This window comes from Podarcis erhardii, assembly GCF_964252035.2.
Source record: "Podarcis erhardii genome assembly, chromosome: 7".
Classification (NCBI taxonomy): domain Eukaryota; kingdom Metazoa; phylum Chordata; class Lepidosauria; order Squamata; family Lacertidae; genus Podarcis; species Podarcis erhardii.
In genome coordinates this window covers 69,881,944-69,896,814 of record NC_138511.1, presented here as the reverse complement: position 1 = coordinate 69,896,814, position 14,871 = coordinate 69,881,944, and the positions used below count along the sequence as shown (strand labels likewise).

The window sequence follows — 14,871 nt, the reverse complement described above, 5'->3', positions numbered from 1 at the left end:
TAGTACTATTATGTGGCTGCTGACAAGATCCCTGCACAACTTGGCTTACGGTTGAAACAAAGCAAGTATCTCTGACCTACACCCTTAAGGGGATATATGACCAGTTTATTATGACCTGTTTTTAAATGATTTTAAACAAATTCACTATCCTTACTTGCACTTCTCGTACAGCATTAGGGAGAGCAACAAAATCTAATTGACAACTATGCAGTTGTGCAGGGGGCCTGTCAAGCGTGGTCCCTAAGGCTTTTAATAGACACATTGAAATGAAGTTGGTCTCGAGGGTGTTTGATGTTCTTATTTGTCAGTTGATGCATTGAATTGTACATGGATAAATGGTAACTGCAGTAAAGTGACTAATTCTTTATGTGGGACCCATTCAAGTTTAGATTGACGACACAGTGACAAGAAATGTGGGGTGGCCAGAACAAATGAACAGCTCCTCTATGAGGAAATGGTATGATATCTGGGGCTTTTTAGTTTAGGAAAAGGGTGGATTGGGTGGGGAGACATGGTAAGAAGTGTATACAGTTATACATAGTGTGAAGGAAGTGGAAAGAGAAGTTTTCCTCCATCTCTCAGCTTTCATTGGAAGACTCCCAAGTTCTAGTATGCTAGTATGAATGCTAGGAGATTCAGGACAGACAACAGAATGCATTTCTTCACACATTACATGGTTAAACTATGGGATTCACACAACCCGGCGCCACCCAAGATATTGTGATGCCCACAAACTAGGATGGCTGTAACAGAGACAAATTCATGGGGGACAGGGCTGTCAGTGACTACTACCCATATCTTCTATGTCCCCAGTTGGAGACAGTATGCCTTTGTATGCAACTCACCAGTGAGGAAAGTGCTGTTGGCATTTAGTCCTGCTTTCAGGCTTCCCATAAACATCTGGCTGGCCATTGTGAGAATAGGATTAGGGCTAGATAGGCCTTAGTCTGATCCAGAATGGCTCTTATGTTCTTTACATGTGTGGCAGTACTGCCTCACTGTTGGATACGGTGCTCAAGTGTCCTTTTGCAAAATTCACTTTTATCTGAACCCAGCAACCTGATCTGTACCATGTGGGTCTTGAATCGTTTCCAAGTGAAAACATACATTTGTGTGCTTTATTCACAGTTACAAAGACAAAAAAGCTGGCTGTCCTTGGGAACAGATGTAATCTGGCCACTGACAGCAGATAGTTAGACATATGAAGTGATCAGGAACTTAAGAGCATGCTGCCTAAACAATGATCTAGTACATGGCACAACTTCACCTAGATTTGGGATGTGGAACCTGTGGCCCTTAGACCAGCTTCCATCAGCCCCAGGAAGCATGGCCAGTGGGCAGGGGTGGTGGGACTTGTAATCATATCTGGAGAGCCACAGTTTCCCCATCCCTAGCTTGGATGCTGTTATGCCGTAAAACTGCTTGCCTACTCACACCTATTCATAGGGGAAGGTGATAGGCTTATTTTGTGCTGTGACACTGAACTGATGAGCTCAGGTGTCCTGGGACTTTTTCCTCTCTTGAGACTGATGAACACCTTTAGGCAATGTAATGAGCTAGCCTCAGCAACATGCTTTTCCATCTATTCTTTTTTGCAAACATAGCTTGAAGGAGAGTTTTATGTGTCTACTCTGAGTAGAACTTAGTTGGATACACCTATTCAGTGGTGAGGCTTTTGGTCTTCTCTGGGTATGTTGCCATTGCTCCAGTGAGTGGATTAGGAGTGCTTCCTTGCAAATGCAACCAATGAAGTTTTGTTTAGGTTTTTATTCCGCCTGGGAGCTCTTCAGCTTCTAAACAACCCATATGCTCAACTCCAGGTTTCAGTGCTTTGACGGCATGCATTTCTGGATCAAAGTAGGTGAACACATGCTACATCTAAAGCTCAAGAGTGCCTTAAACTCTTGGATACAGATTATTAAAGTGTGGAACTGCTATGATCCTCTGCAGTTGTGCTGGTAGGAATAGATTTTTTTCGAGAGGCACAAATATATATATTTCTGGTTTCATTTGTTCAGTTCACTTCTATCAAGGAACTAGCTAGTGTTGCAGTTCTGATGCAAAATCTTCAAGTGGATGGTGCAAGACATTAACAAGATTAATACATTTCTCCTGGACTATGGTACATAATATCTACACTTTGAAAACTGTCTGTAATGGAACTGAACTATCCTTTTATAACCTTGTGTATTTAGACTAGCAATAGAGCATTTGGAAAGGGATATACATGAATTTCTTGTCTGTCTCTGGACCAATACAAAAATAAACCGTTTCCTACTGCTTATTGCATTGTAGTTTATACGCCAGATCTATACTGCACGGTGCACCACTAGGGGTTATGTTTTTTTTAATGTTAGAATAAGCCTCGTAAATAAGTTTGCAGAGTTACCAGCCTGCTGGAGTGGCAGAGTAAAGATGGAGAGCTGCATTTTTATGCTATGTGCAGCAGCCCCTTTTGTTTCTACACTGCATGCAGCAGAGAGCCACTGCGCCCTTTCCTTCCTCTTCCAGTTCACTCATTTGCATAGAATTCTGTTTGCCTACATGGAATTCCAGTCACCTGTGGCTACCAAACCAGTGTTTAAATACATGGCTGATTAAAATGTTTGCCCTGCCTTTCCTCCAGGGATCTGTCCATGGTCTTGTCCAGGCGTCCCCAAACTCGGCCCTCCAGATGTTTTGGGACTACAATTCCCATCATCTCTGACCACTGGTCCCGTTAGCTAGGGATGATGGGAGTTGTAGTCCCAAAACATCTGGAGGTACAAGTTTGGGGATGCCTGGTCTTGTCCTCTTACCCTTACCACAACCTGGTGAAGCAGGTTGAGCTGAAGGTAACTGGCTCAGGGGCAAGATTTGTGGCTGAGCAGGAAATTGAAATGGAGTCACCCTAACTGAAGTCAAAAGTTCCAGCCATTTCACTGCAGTTGCTCAGTGGTTTGAAGAACGCTGTAACAGCAACCTGATGTGGCAGCCTTTCATTCCATGGCTATACTGGGCTGTGAGCAATTCCTATCTAAAATCCTGACAAATTACTAGCAGTAAGTGTAACTACTGAGCTGGATGCAGGAGAATCATAGAGTTGGAAGGTGCCACGAGGGTGCAATGTCTCTGGAGCCTTTTCCCCCAACATGGATCTCAAAACAACGTCCCATGAGATTAAGAGTCTCATGCTCTACAACTGAGCTATCCCAGCTCTGTTTCAATATACAGAGCTTCCTATGATGTTCCAGCACATGGTTCAGCAGCCAAGTGGGATGTGTTCCCCTCCTTTCCTGAAGCAGCAAGACGATGGCAACAATAATGGTGCTGGACATAGTGGGCTAGAGGAGGCGCTACATTGGGGATATTGGAGACAAGAGGGTGTCTCAGAGAGGGAAGTGCATGTGAAAGAAAAAGGGGCCCTTGGCTTACGTTCCGTCTCCACCCCACTGGAATTTCATGTTACCCTGAAGTGGCAGCGCTATCAAGAGGCTTCAAATGAAATTTTAGGAGAGACGGGATACATGTTATCCAGCCTTTCAAAGCATCTCCTCTGTGTGAAAGACAGGAAGAGTGATGGATGGGCCAAATGAGTTTCAAGCAAATGTAATATTTGAGGAATTTAATGGGGCACAACTTCAACACATTCCCTTTTGGCATTCTCAGCAGCACAGCAAGTATTTGGCATTCTCAGCAGCACAGCAATATTTAATCCTTTCTGTGAAAGCACAATGGGTCGCTGCTAGCCAACTGTTTTCCAAAGGGTCAACACAGCTACTTTGGGTATTTTTTTGGAGGAAGAGGATTTTGCACCACCTGAAGGCGGGACTTGATTCCATTATGGGAAATCCTCTCCAGTCTCTAAGGAAAGCTATCCAATGTGGCTTCTATTGAACTTTTGCCTAGCACACCTAAAATTAATTTCTGACTTTGCTAATTGCAGGGCTACCTAGTTTGTCTTAATTCCTGTTTTTTGAGCTATCAAGGAACCTTGATGTGCATCTAAGAATGGAGACACACCTGGGTAACAGCCAGCACTATGTTTTCAGGGATGGGAAATCACCCATTGTTAATTCTTCCTTTAAGCAATTCATATACTGCTTAATTACCAAAGTCTCCTAGAAGGCCTTGGTGCAACTTGATACCTGCATAGCAGCTAAAAGAACCTCACTTGAATGCCTGCTACCTCTTTCCCACCCTGCCTTCTTTCGTAAGACTGTGGCCAGGTGCAGAGGGAGCACTATCTATCTGAGGCCAGATACAAGGAGCTCCATCCATCTTTCTCCAGGGTTCAGGCTTGCTAATCAGCTTCTGCAGAGAGGAGCACAGGAGAACACAGGAATAAGATGTCCTCTGCATGACGCCAGTAGGGAGAGGGAAAGTGGAGGAAGAGCTTCCTCTTAGGAAAACACAAAAAGAAGTATCAGACAAGTAGGAAGAGAACAATTTGAGGGCAGTATCAATAGATACAAAATTCAGAATGAGACTGACTTTCAAAATTAGCATCTCTAGGCACACTTGTGAGAGAGGTTATTCTGGCTCAATGAATTTGACTTTAAAAATAAAATAAAAATTATGTATTTGTTTTCAAAAGGGACACACTGGTGCTTTGATCAAGCACCTTCAAAAAAGACCGGTCTGGGGCTTAACTGCTAAATCACTTGGATGTGTGCCCTTCCTTTCAACAGAATATTTTCTCTCACCATTAAAAATAGGTGAGGGGGATGAAAAGGTAATGCTTGCAAAAGACTTGCTGAAATGCCCTGACGAAGTGTATTTAAAAGGGTCCCAACCTTTCTGCCTTTTATACTATTCAGGATGTCACTTTCTTCCATTGCCACAAAGAAGCAACATAAAGGACGGTATTAGCAGCCCAAAATCTCCCATGCGGGATTTAGCACATAAAAGACTTTATTTCTTTCTGTTTAAAGATTCCACAGACATTTATACACACACACATATGCAGGTGATTTTTTAAAATCATTTTTCCTCTTCCTTGACCTCTTATGTATTATGCAGCAAAATCATTCAGCGCAACCTTTAATTCCCCCCAGCTGCTCTCCCACAGGTTTGGGTCCCCGGCAGCATTTATCTTTAGTCCCATACGTTGTCCGCAACTTCATTCTCTTCCAGGGTTGTATTGAAATGCTTTTGGAAGGAAAATAATCCCTTTGTTACTCAGAGTTTCAGGCTTGGCAAGCTTAATCCTGGGGCAAATAAAGCAACTGGCTTCTGTATTCTTGTTCTTTCTACCAAGGGACTTCCCTGTCTCGGGTTCCTTCATTTGCCCAGGTCTCAAACTATCCTTCAGAGGGCCCGTACAGGTGTCCTATTAGGAATTTATGACTATTTTTGCACATGATGGTATCAGGGCAGTTGTACGTGACCCCTCTCTCAGTACTGTTTGCTCCTGCAAAAATTCAGATCGGGCACACTGCTTTGATTCCAATCGGTGTGTGCCCCTTAACTTCTTGTTGAAATACTATAACTATTTACACCACAGATGTTCTGTTTTTGTTTTATTTTGCCCTGTTTTGTGTTCTATTTATTTTATTATTGCATTTATATCCCACCGTTTTCTCCTAGGAACTCAAGGGGTGTACATAGTTCTTCCCCTCCTCATTTAATCCCCACAACAAACCTGTAAGGTACATAAGGTTGAGAAGCAGAGACTGGCCCGAGATTGCCCAGTGAGCTTCATGGCTGAAGAGATTTGAACCCTGGTCTCCCAGGCTCTATTCCAAGAGGGCATCTCCAAACAGCAATACAGTCGTACCTTGGTTTTCCAACAGCTTAGTTCTCAAACGTTTTGGCTCATGAACGCCACAAACCCGAAAGTGAGTGTTCCGGTTTGTGAACTATTTTTGGAAGCTGATCGTCCAACGGGGCGTCCAATTGGTTGCAGGAGCTTCCTGCAGCCAATCAGAAGCCGCGCTTTGGTTTCCGAACATTTTGGAAGTCGAACGGACTTCTGGAACAGTTTCCGTTCAACTTCCAAGGCATGACTGTAACACAATAACATTGGGGAAGCACCACAGAACAACTGATAAAACAAAATATGTGTGCAATCCAGTATAAATTCACCATTAATACACTATGATGGGGTCAATTATAGGTTGCAGCACACACACCCAGCCTGAGCTCATGCATGACTTTCCTCAAGCATTTGCATTTTAGGTTGCTTCATAGTCCTCCAAATCCATCTTTCTCTACCACCTTGTTTGCTGGTTGCCATTTAATACTAATTCAGTCCATATATTTGGTTCCTCGAGGTTTGTCTGTGTGGAGCAGGGGTGGGCAGAAAGTAGGTTAGGTTCTGCTAGGAAACCTCTGGCCGATTTGTAATGCCAACTTTGGTTTCCTCAGTTTCTCATTTTATCAATCTTACATTTCTGTAAGCGCCCCCCCCCCTTGGGAACCCTCGCTGCAAACTTGGTGATGATATCCAACAGGCAGCCAAACCTATAGATGTTACAGGACAGGAGGAGCTGAGAGACACCCCACCACCACGAGCCTTGCCTCACACATTACCAAAACCATTAATTTAGGCAGTGTTTTTTCTGGGGGGACACAGCGGTACGCATACCCCTAAACATTTTGTGAATCTTTGTACTTTTGTCCATTTAAAGTATTTATTTCCCCCGATTTGAACTATAAAATGGTGGTTTTCTTGAGTCAAAATTAGAGTGCCCCTAAACATTTTAAGGGGGGGAGCACGCATTTAGGTTCAAGACTCCATTCACAAAGTACCTGTCAGGGAACTGACATCGGAGCCAGAAGTGGAGGCAGGGCTCCCAAGCGATGCCGGAGAAGGGCCAAGCAGGGAGAGAGGGAACTCATCGGCTGGGGAAGGAAATTAGCGTAACACCAGGGATAAAGGGGGGCGGTTGGGGGAATCAGAGAGGGGTCTCCAGGACTTCGCTGGAGACCAGCGGGGAGAGCACAGGTCCTCCTCTGCCCACACCCACCCTGCGCAGAAGACTTCCGTGCAGGGAAAGTAGGCGTAGACTTGGCATCAAAGAGCTTTTGTGCTGGAAGAAGTTTAAGAAACGCCCATTGACGGATTCTGCTAGCGACTGAACAGCCACGAAGTGAAGGGCTGTCCAGTCAGGAAAGGTTTAACCAGGCTACCTAGCCAGGCATGGTGGCAACTTACGCACGAGCAACCCCATACATTCATTACAGTACCTGTCTAATCAGAAACTCAAAATCCCCGACAGCAGCCCCTAATGTCAAGAAAATTAACAGCAACATATCTGCAAAGGCATTGCATCTGCAAGGGAAGCTCAGCTCAGTTTGCAGGAGCCCCAGCTGAGCCCCAGGTCTCCAACAAAGGAAAACAGGGTAAGTGCCAATACCAAATTTAGCAATTCACTGATAAATGTATCCATGTACTGGCTCAATGGGAAAACTTTAGAAATTCATAAGATACCACTCATATCAATCTTCTCAGTTCCAATGACATTTAGGACCCAGGGAAGTGAGGTACAAGGGGAGGGGTTAGTGAGCCCACCATAATCCCTGAGATGTACAGTCATGTCAGCAGTGCCTTCAAAAGGAGTCATGACCTAGCGTCAGACAGATAAACATCTCAATCACAATGCCTACTCACTCCATAATGGGATGAAGCATGGACAAGACAAAGGGATGTGTTTGACTTGATTCAGGGACCAGGGAACTGTAAATACTTTCCTTTGTACTGTGATGGAGTACATGTGAAAGACTATATTTGATTGACAGGGGCATGCCTGGAGACCACACCTTTTCTGTGACATATCTATGTTGTCTTGAGGATGCTTCTGGAAATGTATTATGGGAAACTTTTTTAAAACTGATGTAACAATTGATCAGGGCTTCTGGCTGCTTTGACTTTGTGGTAGTGGGAAGTCTTGTTGCAACAATAAAGATTAGGCCGACTAGCCGCTGTTTTGCTTCCATCTCCTGGCTGAAGTCTCTTGTTTGTGACCCCCGACCTGAACGTATGGGAGTCAAGGTTAGGCAATTGTAGGACGCGGGTGGTGCTGTGGTCTAAACCACTGAGCCTAGGACTTGCCGATCAGAAGGTCAGCGGTTCGAATCCCTGTGACAGGGTGAGCTCCCATTGCTTGGTCCCAGCTCCTGCCAACCTAGCAGTTTGAAAGCACATCAAAGTGCAAGTAGATAAATAGGTACCACTCCGATGGGAAGGTAAATGGCGTTTCCGTGCGCTGCTCTGGTTTCACCAGAAGCAGTTTAGTTATGCTGTCCACATGACCTGGAAGCCGCCTGCGGACAAACGCTGGCTCCCTTGGCCAGTAAAGCGAGATGAGTGCCGCAACCCCAGAGTCGTCTGCGACTGGACTTAACGGTCAGGGGTCCCTTTACCTTTACCTTTTAGGGTGCTCCAAGGACTCCCTTTTACATAGAGAACATACAGACAGACAGACAAGCCACTTTCCCAAATCTATATTGGTTAAAACAGGTGTATCTGTTTTCGCTGAAAATTAATGGAACAACAGAGAATGGGCTGCAAATTGAAGCGATTGTGCTCTCCCCAGTGCCTCCTGAGGAGCAAGAACACTGGAGGACATTTGCATCTGCCTGTTTATGTACTCCAAATCCCCAGGCCTATAAACGACCTGTGATAAGAATTTAATAGCTTCTGTACAGACAGATGCAAAGCTCACCCCTTATCTCTTGGCTCCAAAAATCCCTCTTTGAAAAAATATTGCTTGAGAAAGTACTTTCTTGATAGCGCCGGGAAGGTGCAGCAATACAGCAATGGCCAAAAATAAAAGGATGCCCCCCCACCCTTGGCAAAACAGAGCAAATCTGGGAGGAGGTAGGGAAAGCAAAATAATCATAATTGTGCTCATGTATCCCTCTACTGGGTACCTAATCTGCATTTAAAAGACTATATAAATATGTATTTTATGCTCGCTGTGCCTTCAAAAAACACCAGGAAATACTTTACTATGGGTTCTATTTTTTCAACAAACCTGACATAATTTGGTATATTGAAAGAGCTGTTTCTTTTGGCTAGTTTGAAACATTTCTGTATGTGGGAAGAGGGTTTGTCATTGCCATCAGTTTAATTCAAGACCTTAGGCAAACTATTTGAGCAAACATTTTCGAAAACACACAGGGAGTTCTGATCCTTGGAGTTCTTGATTTCACATGGGGGTGTCCTACTGCAAATAATAATAATAATAATTCACAGCATGCAGCTTTAATGTTTAAGTGACAACAGCACTTGGGGCACCTGCAGCAGAAATCTTCTAGTCAGTTAATCTGAAGGAGCCCTGGGCTATTCCCACCAGTATACTGATGACAGACAGCTCTACTCCATAACATCTGAACCAGGAGAGGCTGTGCAAGCCCTGTACCACTGGTAAGGCATGTAATCTTCATTTTTCAAAATTTCTTCAGGGAACGGAGGGGTCTTAAGAATATGTTTTTGGGTGTGAGGAATTCAAATCTGATATTATTTTTAACTGGACAACATTTAGCTTGGTTAATCTATGTTTGATTAAAAAGCACCTAAATTGCTCTCTGAATACAATAAAAAAATAATTTTACCTTCTGAAAATTTCAGGTAGTGCTGAATTTTTTGTTTTGCTTTTTCTGCATAAAACATATCCTACTAAGCATGCAACATTACCTTGTAATCATAAAACAACATTAGAAAGCAATGGCGCCAGTTAATTTAAACCAAATGTAAAAGAAATTTAAGCAAATTTCATCAAGTCTTGCTTTGATTCACTGATTTGTTCCTTGGCCTCTGATGTAGCCCTCACATTTCTCTTTTCTTTTCATTTGACTTTTAATTTGTATGCCACCTTTCTATATTACGATGCATAAGACAGTTTACAGCAACAGAATGTACAACAAAGATCACACACCTTATGTGTATACACCTGCCTGCTTCCTTGTTTCGCACACCTCTCTATAGACTGAGCCTGACAGAGCCATCAGATAACTTATTTACTTCCGCTGTTGTAAGTTTACATGTCAAAGGAGGTTCATAGACCCCGTCAGAACAGTCTATGAGCAACAACAGGGATGATACACTGGAGTTGATGGAAGGTGTCCTTCTCAGGTGTACAGAAAGATCTGAGTTAGGACTTCAGAGAGCAACAATGTGAGTGTAGTGGTTAAGAGCGGTAGTCTCGTAATCTGGGGAACCGGGTTTGCGTCTCCGCTCCTCCACAAGCAGCTGCTAGGTGACCTTGGGCCAGTCACACTTCTCTGAAGTCTCTCAGCCCCACTCACCTCACAGTGTGTTTGTTGTGGGGGAGGAAGGGAAAGGAGAATGTTAGCCGCTTTGAGACTCCTTAAAGGGAGTGAAAGGCGGGATATCAAATCCAAACTCTTCTTCTTCTTCTTCAACTACTCTCTGCCAGTTCCAATTAATTTGCTCATATGTGTGAATGTCCCCAGTCCTGTTCTCTGTTTAGGAGCCATTGTAGGTCAATCCACACTGGTTAGGATGGAAGTAGTAGTAGCCAAAGAAGAAGAAGAGGAGGAGGAGGAGGAAGAAAAAGAACAACAACAGCAACAACAACAACTAATGCACAAGTAATATAACTGCAAGTACCTGGCCATTTTTAATGATTTTAATGCATTTTTTTCACACATTTTTTCACACAAAAATTAGTAAGACAAGTTTAAATTAATGGAAATTCCACAAAAAAACCCTCAAAAAGTGAATATTTTAATATAGTTATTTACCAAACCAAACCAAACCAAAATATGTTAATTTAACCAATACATCTTTTGAATTCCCAAGTCATGTTACAACTTGTTAGCACCCCTCATTTTTGGAATTTGAAAGCTGAAAAATTCAACATGCCCTAGAAGCTGAAGACACAGAGGCATGGCTTGCTACGTGCTGAACCTAAGCTGGGACTCCTCTAGAAACCTAATGGGGAAGCAAGATCTGATGAAGTGTTCATGCTTTGAGCCCCTCCACCCTATGCTCAGGTTATACATATACATATACATATGAATAAAACCATATATCATAAAGAAGCTTCAGTGACCTTCATTCTAAAGAAACTGAACCTGAGGCATGTGTTGACACCCTGGAAGTCTTCCTCAGTTTGGAGATTGAGATGTGCATGACAGGATATTGAAAGGCACAAGAAAAAGTGTCTTAACCTGTTGCAGATAAACAAAACTTTCAGTTGCCAAATATATTGCAACCAACTGAAAGCTTGCTTGTCTGGGAGAGTGTGTTTTCATCTGTCTTTCAATACATGCTATAATTTGTCACTGTGTTCAGAAGCTGTTTTATCTTGCTGTTGAGCAACTGAAAGAGTAGTTTGCCTCATTTGAATAATCTGAAATAGTTTGCCTGTTGTATTCACTTCTGTCTTTTAATATACCTTGCATTTTATGATTGTGTATAGAAGATGGTTTACTTTGTTACTTTTTTGTGTGCACAATTATATATTGAATTGAATTTGCAGTGTTTGATGGTCCTAACTGTGCATATTGTGTTCTGGTCTGAATGGTCCTCATTCTTAGATTCTGCCTAACTTACACAGCACACAAGACATCCCTAAATCATTATAAAATCAAAGGGTCTCTGCATCGCAATTACCATGAAATGAGAAACATCTCTCTAAAAATCGTGATTATTTCCCAGGACTGTGCCATAACATTCACATGAACCTTCCTGCAATTAATGGGAGATCCTTCTCTAGGTGCACCCCATGCCCGGGGTTAGATAGGTGGGAACATGAATAGAAGTCCTTTGCAGTAGTGGCACCTAAATTCCCCCCTTTAGCATATATGTTAATGTCATCCTTTTAGGCAGTTTGAGGGTTTGACTGGCATTTGATTTGTTCTATATAGATTCTGGTGTGTTTTGCTGTTTTATTATGTTGTTTCATTGTAACATATTGTGATATTCTTTTACAGTGGTACCTCGGGTTAAGTACTTAATTCGTTCTGGAGGTCCGTACTTATCCTGAAACTGTTCTTAACCTGAAGCACCACTTTAGCTAATGGGGCCTCCTGCTGCTGCCGCGCCACCAGGGCACAATTTCTGTTCTCATCCTGAAGGAAAGTTCTTAACCTGAAGCACTATTTCTGGGTTAGCGGAGTCTGTAATCTGAAGTGTATGTAACCTGAAGGTACCACTGTATATCCATCTGCACCTTAAAGACCAACTAAGTTAGTTCTAGGTATGAGCTTTCGTGTGCATGCACACTTCTTCAGATACACTGAAACAGAAGTCACCAGACCCTTCTATATAGTGAGAAGGTGGGGAGGGGTATTACTCAGAAGGGTGGTGGGAATGGGTGATAGGCAGATAGCTGTGATGAGCCTGTTGACGACTCTTAACGACTGCAATAGGTCTTACAGGAAAAAGCAAGGGGTGAGAAGGTGAAAAATGGCTTTGTCATGTATAATGAGATAAGAATCCAATGTCTTTGTTCAGACCAGGTCTCTCCATGGTTTTAAGTTTGGTAATGAGTTGCAATTCAGCAGCTTCTCTTTCCAGTCTATTTCTGAAATTCCTTTGTAATAGAACAGCTACTTTGAGATCTTGTATAGAATGTCCTGGGAGATTGAAGTGTTCTCCTACTGGTTTCTCTGTCTTGTGATTCCTGATGTCGGATTGTAACTTATAAATAAATATATATTAGATTAGTTTGGAGAATGTTCCTGAAGAACTGTGATGTCTGCCATTGAAACATTTAAAGATAGAAGTGTATATCTGAGTATTATATCCCTACCCATCTTGTATCTTCTTCCATGTCCCCCCCCCCAAAAAAAATTATCCCCCTTGATTGTCTCATAACGGGACAAAAAGGCAGGATACTAACCTTTCAAAACATATAAACAAATAAAATCTATCTGCAGATGTATAAATTGTAAAGCAACAGGAATGCTAAATCATCCGACAGACTTCGGTAGATTATGCATACTAGATATACTCATGGCAAGCCAGTTGTACTATTTCAGTTACAATCAATGCTTTCACTTATAGCACAAAAGATAAAGGAAGATCAGCTCCGGTCACTCCAATCAAAACAGGGCTCATTTGGGAATCAATTGGCTGGGGGAGAAATGGGCAAACAGAAGTTTGGACTCTAAAAGGAAGCTGCTTCTTTTAATTCAGTGATACCAAAGTAAAGGTTTTTTGCGGTAGCACCAGCTGAGGTGAGCGACACCGACTTGTCCATCAAATTGGATGCATTATGCTAAACTCTTATCACCACACCACAGCTTTAAAAAGATGAAGCCTGAAGACATATGTGAGCAATTATTTCGAACAGCCGTTATGACTTTGTTGCTACACCACTGTATAAAACCTCAGCAAGCACATTGCTTTGAACTATCCATAAAGCTGTCACTTTCCAGAAGATCTAGAATGGGCTATTTTGGATAAAATCATTACAACACACACACACACCACCCAAATTAAATTTTTCGTATTGTATTAACATAAACCACTTTGAAAACCTATCAAAGCTGTGCGAAAGTTCCACACGTTGTGAACTTCCTCATTAGAGTGGCCACTGTTATGTACTTTGAAATTGCTTTGCAAACCTGGTTAGAAGGATTGTACTAACCATAATCTGCAGGTTTGAACCACAGAATCATAGAGTTGGAAGTGACCCCTATCTAGTATAGGAAAATGCAGCTAAATGGTTCTGTGGAGCAGGCAGGATGGAATATGGGGAAGGGCCATAAGTCAGTGGTAGAGCATCTGCTGTAAATGCAGGTCACAGTCCTATCTCCATGTAGGGAGCATCTCCAGGTAGGGCTGGGGGAGAACCCTATCTTAAATCCTGGAGAGCCACTACCAGTCAGTGTAGGCAATACTGAGCTGGATGGACCAATGGTTTGACTCAGGCTGTGTATAGACTAACCTGTTTATAGTTAAAAAATGTAGGTTTTTCTCAATCTGCAATCATTCGTGCTAGTCCTCAACATACGTACTGCTTTCAATCTAGATTGATTCTAGATCCTAGATTGATTCTAGATCCAGGGGTGGGTGTGGTTACTTGATACACACCTGAAATCCCTTCTCCTTATTATGTTATCCATGCCTGCACACAGGTGAATGAAGAAGGAAGTGGTGATTGTGATCTCCGTATGTGCCCAACCACAATGTCGTTGGCCAGGTATGAACCACATGCTTTTGTTTTCATCTGACTCAAGAGCCCTGTGGTGGAAAGTGGCACAAACCAACAAAACACACACAAACAGGAAAATGGTATAAACTGCCCTACATTGGGGAGATCTCTTTCTGGTTCAATGACAAATTAGTAACTTTGACATGGATAAGACTAACTCAGTTTGATGGACTTGACTGAAGGACACTGATGATAACTGATGATTCATTGTGGGTATATTTAAATTAATAAATGTTACAGCACAATCCCACAGACCCCAGATAAACAGATACAGGATTGCAGCCTTAAGAGCAGAAGACACCATAAACTTGTATGTGCACACATGCAGATGTGTGTGTCTGTGTGTTGTATGAGTTACACCAGTGTGGTGTTATGCATGTTTTGTTGTTGTTGTTTAGTCTTTTACTTGCCAGTAATTCCTATTAAATTTGATGGGATTTCCCCCCATGTATAGGATTGCAACTAAAATGTAGCAGCATGCTGCCTAACCATCAGCAGAATTATGATTCTAACATCAAATCATATATGCAGATTAGGCAAAATATGTGCCCCGTTTAGTGAATTTTAATAGCAGGTTTTAAAAGTATCTCACTCTAACAATCAAGACTAGTTTAACATGTACTTCATGTGAGCCATTTAGCTTCTCATGTATCATCTTCCTTCGATCCCATTTTCATTTAAATTGTAACAGTTTCAGGCCTGCTTGAGGCTTTATTTTTCCCTGCATTATAGATGTGTCTTACAACTCCAATGGGAG

General features: G+C 42.4%; 1 protein-coding gene across 1 annotated transcript in view; it reads right to left on the bottom strand.

The window, feature by feature from the left end:
- Window positions 1–14,871, bottom strand: part of LOC309346140 (putative transmembrane protein 244) — a 50,031-nt gene that overhangs the window by 32,856 nt on the left and 2,304 nt on the right. The window lies entirely within an intron of this gene.